This window comes from Arachis ipaensis, chromosome B10 (genome assembly GCF_059453495.1).
Source record: "Arachis ipaensis isolate K30076 ecotype BB chromosome B10, ASM5945349v1, whole genome shotgun sequence".
Lineage (NCBI taxonomy): Eukaryota > Viridiplantae > Streptophyta > Magnoliopsida > Fabales > Fabaceae > Arachis > Arachis ipaensis.
In genome coordinates, this window is record NC_142435.1 from 87,550,917 (window position 1) to 87,564,982 (window position 14,066).

At 40.7% G+C, this 14,066-nt stretch overlaps 1 non-coding gene across 1 annotated transcript; it reads left to right on the plus strand.

The window, feature by feature from the left end:
• The first annotated feature begins 11,496 nt into the window (after positions 1-11,496).
• LOC148580761 (small nucleolar RNA R71) lies at positions 11,497-11,600 on the plus strand. Its single transcript, XR_015896597.1, has one exon. It is a non-coding gene; the product is annotated as a small nucleolar RNA R71 (small nucleolar RNA).
• The last annotated feature ends 2,466 nt before the right edge of the window (positions 11,601-14,066 follow it).

The window sequence follows — 14,066 nt, forward strand, 5'->3', positions numbered from 1 at the left end:
GAACATATTCCAAACTCTCCCTAAGATCCATCATCTCCCCATAAGTTGTGACATAGCTCTCCTTATGCATTAGCGCCATATCCTCAGCCAACTCTGCAGAAGCCACCGTAGCAGTAGCTCGAATCTTCTCACCCTCCAACTCCTTTTCCAGCTTAGCCACCTTCACCTCGAGTTCCTTCTTTAAACCTTTGTTCCTGTTATATTCCGACTTGGCCTCCTCCATAAAAGCCTTCGTTGCGTGAACTGGGACATCCTGGGCAGTCCGAAGCAACGCTGCCCCCACGTGTGCCATTTTTATACCATTCTGAGTAATGAAGTCTAAATGATGAAGGATAGACACATCGTCAGTAGGAACAACACCATATGGAGCAATTTGTTGATCAACAAAACCAACAGCATCGAATTCGGGAGCATCCATGTTAAAAGGTTCCACAGTCATCTGCCTTTTCGGAAGAGGGCCGACAGAAGGAGAAGAGGTAGTAGTAGAAGTTTGGGCGGGATCAATCAAGTGAACCTGAGGAATAGGAATCATCTTCCTCAGCCCAACAATATTCAAGACAGGCTTCTTGGGAAGAATCTGGGAAGATCCTTCTCTAGCAACTTTGGCCGAGATGTGCTGGGCTGCTGTAGCTTTTCTCGCCTTTCTTAAAGGCCTTCATGGATTCATTATTTTTCACCATCTCTAAAAAAAACAGCAAAACAAGTTACAAAGCTGAAAAAAGCAGAAAGAAAAAGCAAGTACAACAAAGCAAAAGAAGTTAGTCACTACCCAGCTCAACTCGGATGAGAGAGGGGTCCCCCAAAAATCTCTTTGTATCGAGATGGGGAGGTTCCCCCCAAATATCTTCCAACATAGTTACAAAGGCCTGCTCAACCTCATCAAGCATCTCCCATGAGTATCGAGACACCACAACATTTCTTTGCCAACATAAGGGAAAGGTAGGTTTACCATTCGACTCTAGGAAAAATGGTCGAGCTCCCTCAACAGCTCAGACTTAAAAAAGTAGTTCTTAAAATCCCTAAAGGATTCGTCATACATAGCAAAAACTTTATGCCCTTGGGCAGATTGAAAAGAAATCCAAGAAGCTTTCTTTTTTGAAGAAATCCCGGGCTTAGTCAAAACAAAAAGATAAAGAAAGAGAGTATGAGAAGGTTTAACGTCCAACTCCTAGCAAAGCAATTGAAAGATCTTGATAAAACCCCAGGAGTTCGGATGAAGATGGGATGGAGCTACGTTACACGACCACAACAAGTCGATCTCAAAGGAGGTAAAAGGAAGGGTGATGTTCATTTGACTGAAAAAGTAGTCGTAAGCATAAAAGAAGGGGCGTTCCTCTTGGGTCAAAGCCGGAAAGCAAACCCTTTGTTGAGTTAAGAAATTAACTAAATTAATTAGTGATGACAAACATTACTAATTATTTATTGTTGCAGGCCAAATTTCAATAGCCCAAATGGAACAAAAAGCAATCAACAAAAATGTTGGGCTGAAAGCAAAATTAAGAGCCCAAGGAAAAGCAAAGAAATCAAATCGGGCTAAGCATATCAATACCCGATCTAAGCCCGATCTGGTTTCAGAAAAGCAAATCCCTCTCTTTTGCTTAACCAAAAGCAACGTTCATCTCTCTTTTGTCCTAGTCAAATCAGAGTTTCAGAAAAGTAAGAAAGAGAAAGAGAGAGAGCTTCTTCACCAAGCTAGTTACCAAGGAAGCAAGAGAGAGAAGGATTAAGCTTGAAAGGCAGATATCAAATCACCCAGTTCAAACCCAATCAAGCTTAGGTTAAAGGTAACCCATTTCCTCTTGCATGCATCAAATCTTCATCTCTTCTTCCCAACTCTCTGCTCTATCCGAAATGGGATACAAGGAAAAGAGGATTTCTGTTTTTCTCTGCTGTGTATCTACGGTCTTAAACAAGACTTGGGGACCAAGTTGGTTTTCAAGGACTCAGATCAAGTTGACCATTGGAAGATTTCTATGGTTGCTGTTTTATGGCTTTCGGTCAAGATGAAGAAGTCAGAAGCAAAGTTTCTACTCTAAGGTTTAATGAAAAAAAGTGATTCTGTGGGTTGGTGAAGCTCAAGGCTCAAGGTGTTGACCCTGGAAGAAGAAACCCAACAACATGCAAGGAGATAAATGAAGTTTGCTGTTCATTCAGAAGGCAAGGAGAGAAAACCAGTGAATAGAGGTTTTGTTCTGAGAGAGCTCTTTGAAGAATTTCAACTAACTGAACATTGTAACCTAATCAAAGGTGCATTCCGCCTGTATGAAGAACTAAATCAGAGGCTTGCTAATCTGGTTTTTCGCATAGCACAGAGGCTGTTGATGAAGTCAATCTCCTTCATGTTTTACAGATTGTGATGTTCTTTTTTATGTTTATCTTTCTGTAATTTCTTGTGAGAAAAGGCATTGTGAGAAAGCTCAAGTAAAAGCCATGAGTGGAAAAAGGTTGAGTGATACACTTGAGAGAAAAGCCTAGAGTTAATTTTAGATTTCTTTAGGTATGTTTATGTCTTGTATCTTGTACCTGTAAGGTATCCCTTTGTTAGTTGGGTTAGCATTAAGAGTGAATAGTTAGGTATTAGCATAGCCAATGTCAAGTAAGGTTAGAACTTGAGTGTGAAAGAATTGGGTCAATCCTGTGAAATTGGTGTATGTAATACTGTTAACTATAGTGAAATTCTTCCATAGTTGTGGAGGAGACTGGATGTAGGTTGCATAGCACAAGGCAACCGAACCAGGATACATGCTGGTGTTAGCTTTTCTCTTCTCTGCTAAGTTCTGTTTTCTGATATTCATGAGACAAAAATAAATTGTCTCATAAATTTCCGCTGTTGAGTTCAAACAGAACCTGAATTGAAAGTTTGTTTTAAAAAGGTAATAACAGCAACTTAAAAGAAAGGCATAGATTCAACCCCCCTTCTCTAAGCCTACCACAACCTTCAATTGGTATCAGGAGCTAAGGTCTCAAGAATCAAGCTTAACCGCTTGGAGCAAAGATCCAATGGCGAACAACTTGGGCACAACCATAGTTGCCTACACCCTCACTGAAGGCCAGTCAAACAACCGGCCACCTTTCTTCAACGGGAAGAACTACTCCTATTGGAAGGAAAGGATAAGGATTTTCATCTAATCCATTGACTACAACATATGGAAGATTGTTGTGAGCGGTCCCAAGATCCCATCAAAAACAAGTGCTGATGGAGTGGTGACTCCAAAAGAAGAAGCTGAATGGAATGAAGATGATAAGAAGAAGATAGAGCCGAATGGTAAAGCAATAAACCTTCTTCACTGTACTATCAGTGATGCCAGGGCATTTTGGCCAGTTTCACTGACCTTTTCTTTCCTGTTTTTAGGGTAGTTTCATGTATTTCTTTAGAAAATAAGCTAGTTTTGGGTAGATATTCACTTACATCTTGATTCAAGCATACATTGTGCACTTTACATCATTTCATGAGGATTTTGCATGAATTTAATGACAAATTGGATGTTGTATTTCCCATGACTTGGACTAGAACTTTGATGCACTCTATTGCTTGATTTCAGGACAAAGGAAGCAAAGAAGAACCATGTTAGCAGCCACCTTAATCTATTTAACGTAACTCCTAACGTGGAATGGGAGTAACTTGCAAAGTTATTGAGAAAAGTAACGATGCGGGTGGAAACTGTCTCTCAACAAATTTTCTTCGGCAAGTGTACCGAATTTGTCGTCAAGTAAAAACTCACAATAGAGTGAGGTCGAATCCCACAGGGATTGATTAATCAAGCAACTTTAATCAGAAGAATGTTCTAGTTGAGCGAATCCAGAATTTGGGTTGAGAGTTGGAGAAAATAAAATGGCGGGAATGTAAATAACAGAAAAGTAAATGCTAGAATTAAAGGATTGGAAGTAAATGACTGAAAGTAAATTGCAGAATTGTAAATGGGAACGGGGGATTTGCTCATAAAAGTAAATGGCAGAAATTAAAGAGAATGGGTAAGATCAGAGATAGGGAGTTCATTGGGCTTAGGAGATATTGCAATCCTCCAGATCAAGTTCATTTTCATCTCTTCCTCAATCAATGCACTCATTGATCTCCTTGGCAATCTTAATTGATTGAATTACAAATTCAATCTCTCAAATCTTGATCAATAGCCAATTCCTTGGTCAATTGCTCATGAGAAGAGATGAAGTATGGTCACTGATTATACCACATACATTTCCCAAATCAAGTATTGAGAGGGTTATAGTCACATACCCATCCAAACCCAATTTGGTCCAGCATGAGAAAGCATTTCTAGCTTGATCTCTTCATTCCTCTTTCAAGGTTCAGAAGAGATCCAAGTTTGAATAGCTTCTTTTCCAAGATAACTACCCAATTGGATGAAGATCGAAAGCTTTCAAGTAAAATCAAGAGAAAAGATAGAAGAAGAATAATGAAAATTAGTATTGATCCATCAAATTACAACAGAGCTCCCTAACCCAATGAAAGGGGTTTAGTTGTTCATAGCTCTAGAAAATGAAAACAAAGATGGAGAATACATCATAAAACTAGAAAATACAGAGAAGGTAAAATACAGAGAGTAGTTCTCTTTTCCAACTCTCAGAACTACTAAACAATTCAAAGCTACTCCTATATATACTACTTTTCTCAGCTTCTAGTTGGCTCTTCAAGTTTTGGGCCTTTGGATCTTGAGTTTGAAGCAGTTTTCTTCTTCATTTGGGCTTGGCTTTACTCGCAGAGAGAAAGTGTGAAGTGGGCAGAGACTTTAGCTCAGGACGTTAGGGGTGTTAACGTTTAGTGAAAATATGAGTTCGAGAACGTTAGTGACAATCAACTTTGTCACTAACGTTCCTAAGTAAAAGCCACGTTAATTTCAACGTTAGTGGCACAAATGTTGCCACTAACGTTGCCTCTAAGTCCTTCGCAGACGTTATTGAGACTTAACATTCCCAATAACTTTGAAAAGCCCCCTTTGTTCCCACGTTAGAGCCCACGTTAACTTTGTTAACGTGGCTCTTTAACGTGGGCTTGCCATCCTTCGAGAACGTTAGTGACACTCAACATTGTCACTAACGTTCCAAGGTGCCCGTATGTCTCACGTTAGAGTCCATGTTAACTAGGTTAACGTGGCTTCTAACGTGGCCATGCTTAGCCATCCCCAACGTTAGTGACAATGTTGAGTGTCACAAACGTTGGCCATTCTTTCACTCATCAACATTAGCTTCCACGTTAACTAAGTTAACGTGGAAGTTAACGTGGCTCCTTGGGGGGTTGTGTGGTTGCCTCCAACGTTAGTGACAATGTTGGGTGTCACTAACGTTGTCGACCACTCTTGCTTCTTACGTTAGCTCCCACGTTAACCAAGTTAACGTGGGAGTTAACGTGGTATGTTTCTCCTTAGGCCAATGTTAGTGACAATGTTGAATGTCACTAACGTTGGTGTTTCTTCCCCCTTTTAACGTTAGAGGCCACGTTAACTAAATTAACATGGACTCTAACATGGCCACTTATGAGCATTTGCCAACGTTAGTGACAATGTTAAGTGTCACTAACGTTGGCTCAACTTCCCCTCTCCACGTTAGAGTTCACGTTAACTTAGTTAACGTGACTCTTAACGTGGTCAATGATGGCTTCGAGAGCGTTATTGGCAATCACTTTTCTCATTAACTTTGCATGTTACCTCCCATTCCTTGCTTCCTTTGGTCCTGAAATCAAGCAATAGAACGCATCAAAGTTCTAGTCCAAGTCATGGGCAATGCAGCATATAATTTGTCACTAAACTCATGCAAAATCCTCATGAAATAATGTAAAATGCACAATGTATGCTTGAATCAAGGTGTAAGTGAATATCTACCCAAAACTAGCTTATTTCCTAAGGGAATGCATGAAACTATCCTAAAAATAGTAAAGAAAAGGTCAGTAAAACTGGACAAGATGTCCTGGCATCACAACACCAAACTTAAAGCTTGCTTGTCCCTAAGCAAGTACTGGAACAAGAGAATGATGAATGGAATGCCAAGAGCAATGAGTCATTCTTGTGGAAGTCATATCACTGATTTTATGGTGGTTTCATGCATAGCAACTTAGGTTCATTCCTTTACTGGCTTTCAGACCTTTATCATGTCCTAAAACACTCACTTTGCTTACATCCCATGAGACTTTTAGTCATTGATCCCTTTATTGTCATTTCAGAGCTTATTGGTGTTCTTAGGCTAAGTGCTCTGTAAGGGGGCAACTTTTTAAGATAAGCTTTCAGCCAACACTCCCGAACCAGTTGGTTCAAGGTGCTAGGTGTTGAAGCACCCCTAAGGACTTACTCCCTCAAGTCTCTCCCCCATACATACACACCACAGGCATATAGTTCATTTATTTTCCTTCTTGAGACCTTGGTGTCCAGCACCTCTTTGGGTTACTAAATGCTCTGTGGTAAGGGTTACTCTTGATAATGGACTTTCAGCTGATAATTTCGGGTTAGTTAACCCAAGTTACCAAGTGATAAAGCACCCCTAAGAGCTTATTCATCCAAGTAGATCCCTCACACAGGAACACCACAGACACAAATCTTAAGATCAAAACCATTGGTGCCTAGCCTTATTGCTTACTCTTTTTCTTTTGTTTTTCCACTTTCATTATTCTTTTCTCTTTCTCTTATTAGGATCTTGTCATATACTTAGTCTCATGAGTATATTTAAAGCAAAGTATTCAGGCCAGATAGTTGTCATCCACCTTATGGTTGAACCAACTTAGCTAACTTATGATCATACCACAAACTCATGAATGTACTCCATAGTATGAACTCCACTCTGGTCTTTTGAAACATAAACATTCTCTCTTCATTTGATTTAAAGGGACAAGCATACAAGTAAGTTAAGGAGGATGCAGTGACATAAAGACTAGCACACATACACCTATTCAGAAAGGAAACTTAAAAGACAGAATTTAAAAAGATTTAAACTAACATGGAAGCATGTTCTATTTCATACAAGATCTTCCTTATTTAAAGCATAGAAAACGATGGACTAAAAAGAACTCCACCACCTGTCATTCATGTGGATGCCCATGCTCCCATCCTTGCTTGTCCTCATTGTGTCTCTCTTGAGTGCTTGTACTTCCACTTCCCTTGCCTTTTCCAAGCAGTTTCTTCTAGAAGCCAGTATCTTCCATCTTCTTCTTTAGTGCTTCTTTCTGCTGTTTCACCTTCCCTTCTTCTTGCTCTACCAATTCTTTTTGGACCTCATCATATGTGGGAATGGCATAGTGGAGATGATGCAATTGATTAGACATGTAATTCAACTTGGCTTGAGTGTTTACATAGAACTCCTCCCTATGTAGTTGCCTTCCTTCATTGAGTATACTGAACTCACTGGAAATTTTCATTTGGGCTATTTACCGCTGGTTGAGTTCTTGCAAGTGCTTCTCTTGGAGCTCTTGCCTTTCATTCACTTGGTTGATGGCTTGAGTGAGCTGGGAGTATTGCTCCATTTGTTGTTTTTGCCATGCTTCCTGTTGGCTCAGCCAGTTGGATTGAAGGTTCAGTATTTGCTCTTGTCCTTCCATATGTCTCATCCCCAGATCCTCAATGGCTCTTAGAAGGTGACTCATGTTCAAGTTGGCTGGATCATAATACTCTCCTTGTTGATATTCTTCCTGATGAGGTTCCTCTTGGTGAACTCTTTCTTTTGCTTTTGGTTTCCCTATTTGTGGTCTTCTTTGTTGCTGAGCAGGTGTAGTATAAACCAATCGCTCGAGTGTAACTGGCCTCCCTGGGTTCACCCAGTCTGGATTGCTGTCCTCAAATACTACCTTGGCCTTGTTGCATAAGCGGAGAATGGTGCTGGGGTACCAAAACCTGGCACCTGAATCAACCTTCTCAGCCGAATCTTGAATCCCCTCGGCGATGAGCTCATTCACATTGATTTCCCCACCCTGTATTAAGCAATGCACCATAGTAGCTCGATTGATGTTTACCTCTGAATTATTTGCAGCTGGTAGAATGGACCTCCTTACGAGTTCAAACCACCCCTTGGCTTCAGGGCTCAAGTCTCCCCTCTTGATGAACTTGGGTCTCCCATCTGTGTACCTCTCCCAGTCAGCTGCTATAACACTGATATCTGACACTATCTCTGAGAGCTCATTATTATCAAGGCTTCTACTTATCCTTGCCTGATAACTGTCCTCATCAAAATGAGGTGATTTCAGGTGAAGAGCTCTTGTTATGGCATTTGGGCTGAAGTCCACCTCCTTTCCTCTCACGTAACTTTTGAAAGTTGGGGCCTTGGTTTTATCTTCTCTTACTACATTTGCATAAAATTCTTTGATGAGGTTTCCATTGATCTTCCCCTCTGGACTTGTGAGCAATTGCCACCCCCTCTGTTCGATTTTCTCCAGAATTTGTGGTGACTCATTTGCATTGATTTGGAAGATTAACTCTGGCAATATCTTTCTGGCCCTTATCCGTTCGAATTCACGTTCATGAAAGGAAGTTTTAAATCTCTTCTCATCGAAAGGAACACTCTCCATGGGTTCCTTCCTCTTTTTCCTCTTTGAGCTTGATGATGCCATGAATTTAGTTGCTGTTTTGAGGGGGGGGGGTTGGAGGATACGGATAGATGAGGAATAGGTTGGCTAGGACAGAGTGTGATGAAGGGGGTTGAGCAAGCCGAAAGTATGAAGTATGGAGAGTGGGAATTTGAGTGTGAGGAATGAGCATGCACTAAGGTTCACTTATATAGGGAGATCACGAGTGGATGGAAGGTGTGGATTGCAAGGATTGTTGCTTGATGGATGGTTAGGGTTGTGTATAAAGGAAGGACAAGGATCATCACTTAATAAGAGTGATTGGTTCGGTCTTCAAGGGTCTTCCTTCTCCAATGTTGCATGGCAATGTTTCCCCATGCGTTCCCTCTTGAGACATGTGTGTAGTGTTCTTCATTAAGTGGCGGAATCTCCCCCTATTTAATTGTCCAATCAATCCCCTTTAATGCTCTTTTCCTTTTTCCTATAAAGATTTAAAATAAAGAAATTAATATTATAAAAATCAAACTCTACGGCTAGAATAATAAAGAGAAGAAAAAGAGTTTGTTTATTTATGAACTTCAACTAACTAACTACTTGTGTATCCTTATAGGCAGATTGATGGCACCATGGGGTGACACCAAACTTAGTTTGGAGCACTGTGATGAAAAGTTTTGTTCAAAGCTCCAAGAGTTCTGCTTTGAACACCAAACTTGTTCTTTACTATATACTGCATGATAAAGATTTCACCAAGTATTTGTCAAGTTTGGGTTGAAATTCATAAACATTGATTTATTAACTATTTTAAAAACATATAAAACATGGGTTACCTCCCATGAAGCGCTTCTTTAGCGTCACTAGCTTGACGTTTTTCCCTCATCAGGGTGGTTGGTAGTGCTTAAAGTCCTCCCCTCTTGCTGTGGACTTATATCCATTGGTTGGATCAATGATTTCTACATGTTCCAGGGAGAGAACTCTGTTGATAGTGAAGACCTTAGGTAACTGAGATGGTACAGTGGGAGATTAGGGGGAATATCTGGGAAGTAAGCTGAGATAACTCTATCCCCTGGAGAGAAGTCTTCCGTAGGGATCTTCTTGTCCTCCACCTCCTTGGTACCTTCTTCTTTGTTTCTTTTGAGGTTGCCTTGCCCTTGGTGACCTCTTTTTCTAAAGGAGTTGTGATGCTGTCTTCACCTGCCTCTAGAGGTTTAGGTTCCTCCAACTTTTCCTTGAGCTGTGGCAATTGCTGTTTTCCTTGTTTATCAATTAAGGGGATCTCAGAATGAACTGGCTGTGCTTCAGTGCTTGTTTCCTCTTTCAGTGTCTCATTATCATCTGTGCTTAGTTCCTTGTCCTCTTGATCTGTTTCTTGTGAGAGTTTGAAAACATTGATGCTGAGTCGTTCATCATGGATTCTCAATATTAGCTCCCCTTTCTCTACATCGATAAGTGCTCTGGCCGTAGCTAGGAATGGTCTTCCCAATATGATTGGGTGAGTGTGACTCTCTTCCATGTCCAGGATGACAAAGTCTATTGGGAGAAAGTATTTCCCAACCTTTAGCAACACATTTTCCACCACTCCTATTGCTTACTTTTGAGTTTTGTCAGCCAGTCTGATGATTACATCTATGGGCATTATCTCATTGATCTGTAGCCTCTTCACCAGGGATAAAGGCAGTAAGTTGATGCTGGCCCCCAAATCACATAGTGCTCTATCGAACATAGTTTCACCTATGGCACAAGGGATGTGAAAACTCCCTGGGTCTCTTCTTTTTCTAGGCAACTCAGGTTGAATAAGGGCACTACATTCCTTGTTCATCACTATAGTCTGGCCTCCTTTGAGTGAGCTTTTCCTGGGAAGAAGTTCTTTCATATACTTGATGAATGCAGGCATTTGTTGAATTGCCTTGATGAATGGTATGTTTACATGCAGAGATGCAAACAAGTCTAGGAATCTTGAGTATATTCTCTTTCCCACAGCACCATTGAGCAGTTGAGGGAAGGGTGCATAGAGCTTCAGCAGCTCTTGTTATGAGATTTCTGGTTCTTGGTGATCTCTATCCTCCTCCTTTGTTGAGTTGTTATCAGGTTGTTCGAAAGGTTTGCCATGCTTATCTTCAGTCTCTTGATCACTTGTAGTGACCATTTTGCAATCTTCCCATCTTACTTTCTTTGCTTCTCCTTTGGGATTTTTCTCCGTGTCACTTGGGAAGCTATCAGTAGGTTTGGGAATCTTCTCAGCTAAACATCCCACCTAGAATTCCAGCTTCCTAATGGTCTCTCCCTGGTTCTTAATATTGGCTCGCACCTCCTCTTTGAACACCTTATTTTCTTGAATCTCTTGGCATATTCCTTCAAGTAAGGTTTCAATCTTAGAGAGCTTGTCATCAATTGATGGGTGATTTGGAGCAGATGTGCTGTTTTGGTTTTGATAGGCGTGTGGAGAAGTGTTGTTGTGGGGGTGTTGAGATGTCCTCTGTGTGAATTATTGGTGAGCTGCATTGTTGTTGGAGTTGTAACGTCTCTGGTCTTGGTTTTGATCTTGCTGACTTTCCCACCCAAAGTTTGGGTGGTTTCTCCATCCAGGGTTGTAGGTCTTGGAGTATGGATCATAGTTTTGCCTTGGTGAATTCCCAATGTAGTTGGCTTGCTCCTGACTACCCTCTGCTTCTTCATTCACTCCTTCTTGGGTTGTTGATGAAGTTGAGATTGCTGCTACTTGGTTCCTCTCCATCTTCTTGGTGAGGTCAGCCAGCTGCTGGATAATGAGCTTGTTTTGGGCCAACAGAGCATCTACATTATTTAGCTCCATTACTCCTCTTGTGTTTCCTCTTTCGGAAGCATAGAAGTAGTCGTTCTCTGCTACTGTTTCAATGACATCTATAGCCTCCTCAATGGTTTTCTTCTTGTTCAAGGATCCTCCGGATGAATGGTCTACGGCCTTCTTTGACTCGTAAGAGAGCCCTTCATAGAAAATGTGCAGCTGCACCCATTCCTTGAACATGTCAGGTGGACACCTCCTTGTTAAGTCCTTGAACCTCTCCCATGCTTCATATAGAGTCTCACCATCTTGTTGCTTGAAAGTTTGAACCTCAGCTCTCAGCCTATTGATTCGTTGAGGGGGGTAAAATCTTGCTAAGAATTTGTTCACCACATCCTCCCAAGTTGTCAAGCTCTCCTTTGGGAAAGACTCCAGCCATTTGGCTGCTTTATCCTTAAGTGAGAATGGAAACAAGAGCAGTCTATAGGTGTCAGGATGAACACCATTAGACTTTACTATGTCACATATCCTCAGGAAGGTGGTTAGATGTTGATTGGGGTCTTCTTGAACACCTCCTCCAAACGAACAGTTGTTCTGAACAAGGGTGATGAGCTGTGGTTTAAGTTCAAAGTTGTTGGCATGGATTGTTGGCTTTTGGATGCTACTTCCACAATTGCATGGGTTTGGATTGATGTAAGAGCCCAAAATTCTTCTATCCTCACCAGCATGATTTGCTCTACCTCCTCCCCCATGGTTGTGATCCTCTTCTTCATGATGGTTTTCCATATTGTCTTCCATGTTTGGTTCAAAAAATTCCTCCTCTTCCTCAGCACCAACCACTTTCTTTCCTCTTGCCTCCCTCCTTAATCTAAGGAAGGTCCTCTCAGGTTCAGAATCGAAGGAAGTTGAAGCCCCACTTCTTCTTCCTGTCATACAACCATCAAGTGCAACCAAGAAAAGATAGGTGCAGAAAGTATTTTTGTCAGAATTACTGTTAGTTGTGGGTGATGCAATATATCAAACAGTTAGTGGATTAGCAAACAGAATTGAAAATAACAAAGAAAAACAAAAGAGTAGAGGGGGAAGGGAAGAAGTTTAACTAAAACAGAAAGTAAATCACTCAAAGAGAAAATGAAATTCACAAAATAAAAATGCTCAATCTAGTGATCTTCCAATTTAATCATTGTTGATGCACAATCAATCCCCGGCAATGGCGCCATAAACTTGATGCGGGTGGAAACTGTCTCTCAACAAATTTCCTTCGGCAAGTGTACCGAATTTGTCGTCAAGTAAAAACTCACAATAGAGTGAGGTCGAATCCCACATGGATTGATTGATCAAGCAACTTTAATCAGAAGAATGTTCTAGTTGAGCGAATCCAAAATTTTGGTTGAGAGTTGCAGAAAATAAAATGGCGGGAATGTAAATAACAGAAAAGTAAATACCAGAATTAAAGGACTGGAAGTAAATGACTGAAAGTAAATTGCAGAATTGTAAATGGGAATGGGGGATTTTCTCATAAAGGTAAATGGCAAAAATTAAAGAGAATGGGTAAGATCAGAGATGGGGAGTTCATTGGGCTTAGGAGATATTGCAATCCTCCGGATCAAGTTCATTTTCATCTCTTCCTCAATCAATGCACTCATTGATCTCCTTGGCAATCTTAATTGATTGAATTACAAATTTAATCCCTCAAATCTTGATCAATAGCCAATTCCTTGGTCAATTGCTCATGAGAAGAGATGAAGTATAGTCACTGATTATACCACATACATTTCCCAAATCAAGTATTGAGAGGGTTATAGTCACATACCCATCCAAACCCAATTTGGTCCAGCATGAGAAAGCATTTCTAGCTTGATCTCTTCATTCCTCTTTCAAGGTTCAGAAGAGATCCAAGTTTGAATAGCTTCTTTTCCAAGATAACTACCCAATTGGATGAAGATCGAAAGCTTTCAAGTAAAATCAAGAGAAAAGATAGAAGAAGAATAATGAAAATTAGTATTGATCCATCAAATTACAACAGAGCTCCCTAACCCAATGAAAGGGGTTTAGTTGTTCATAGCTCTAGAAAATGAAAACAAAGAGGGAGAATACATCATAAAACTAGAAAATGCAGAGAAGGTAAAATACAGAGAGTAGTTCTCTTTTCCAACTCTCAGAACTACTAAACAATTTAAAGCCACTCATATATATACTACTTTTCTCAGCTTCTAGTTGGCTCTTCAAGTTTTGGGCCTTTGGATCTTGAGTTTGAAGCAGTTCTCTTCTTCATTTGGGCTTAGCTTTACTTGCAGAGAGAAAGTGTGAAGTGGGCAGAGACTTTAGCTCAGGATGTTAGGGGTGTTAACGTTTAGTGAAAATATGAGTTCGAGAACGTTAGTGACAATCAACTTTCTCACTAACATTCCTAAGTAAAAGCCACGTTAATTTCAACGTTAGTGGCACAAACGTTGCCACTAACGTTGCCTCTAAGTCCTTCGCACACATTATTGAGACTTAACATTCCCAATAACTTTGAAAAGCCCGCTTTCTTCCCACGTTAGAGCCCACGTTAACTTAGTTAACGTGGCTCTTTAACGTGGGCTTGCCATCCTTCGAGAACGTTAGTGACACTCAACATTGTCACTAACGTTCCAAGGTGCCCCTATGTCTCACGTTAGAGTCCACGTTAACTAGGTTAACGTGGCTTCTAACGTGGCCATGCTTAGCCATCCCCAACGTTAGTGACAATGTTGAGTGTCACTAACGTTGGCCATTCTTTCACTCATCAACGTTAGCTTCCACGTTAACTAAGTTAACGTGGAAGTT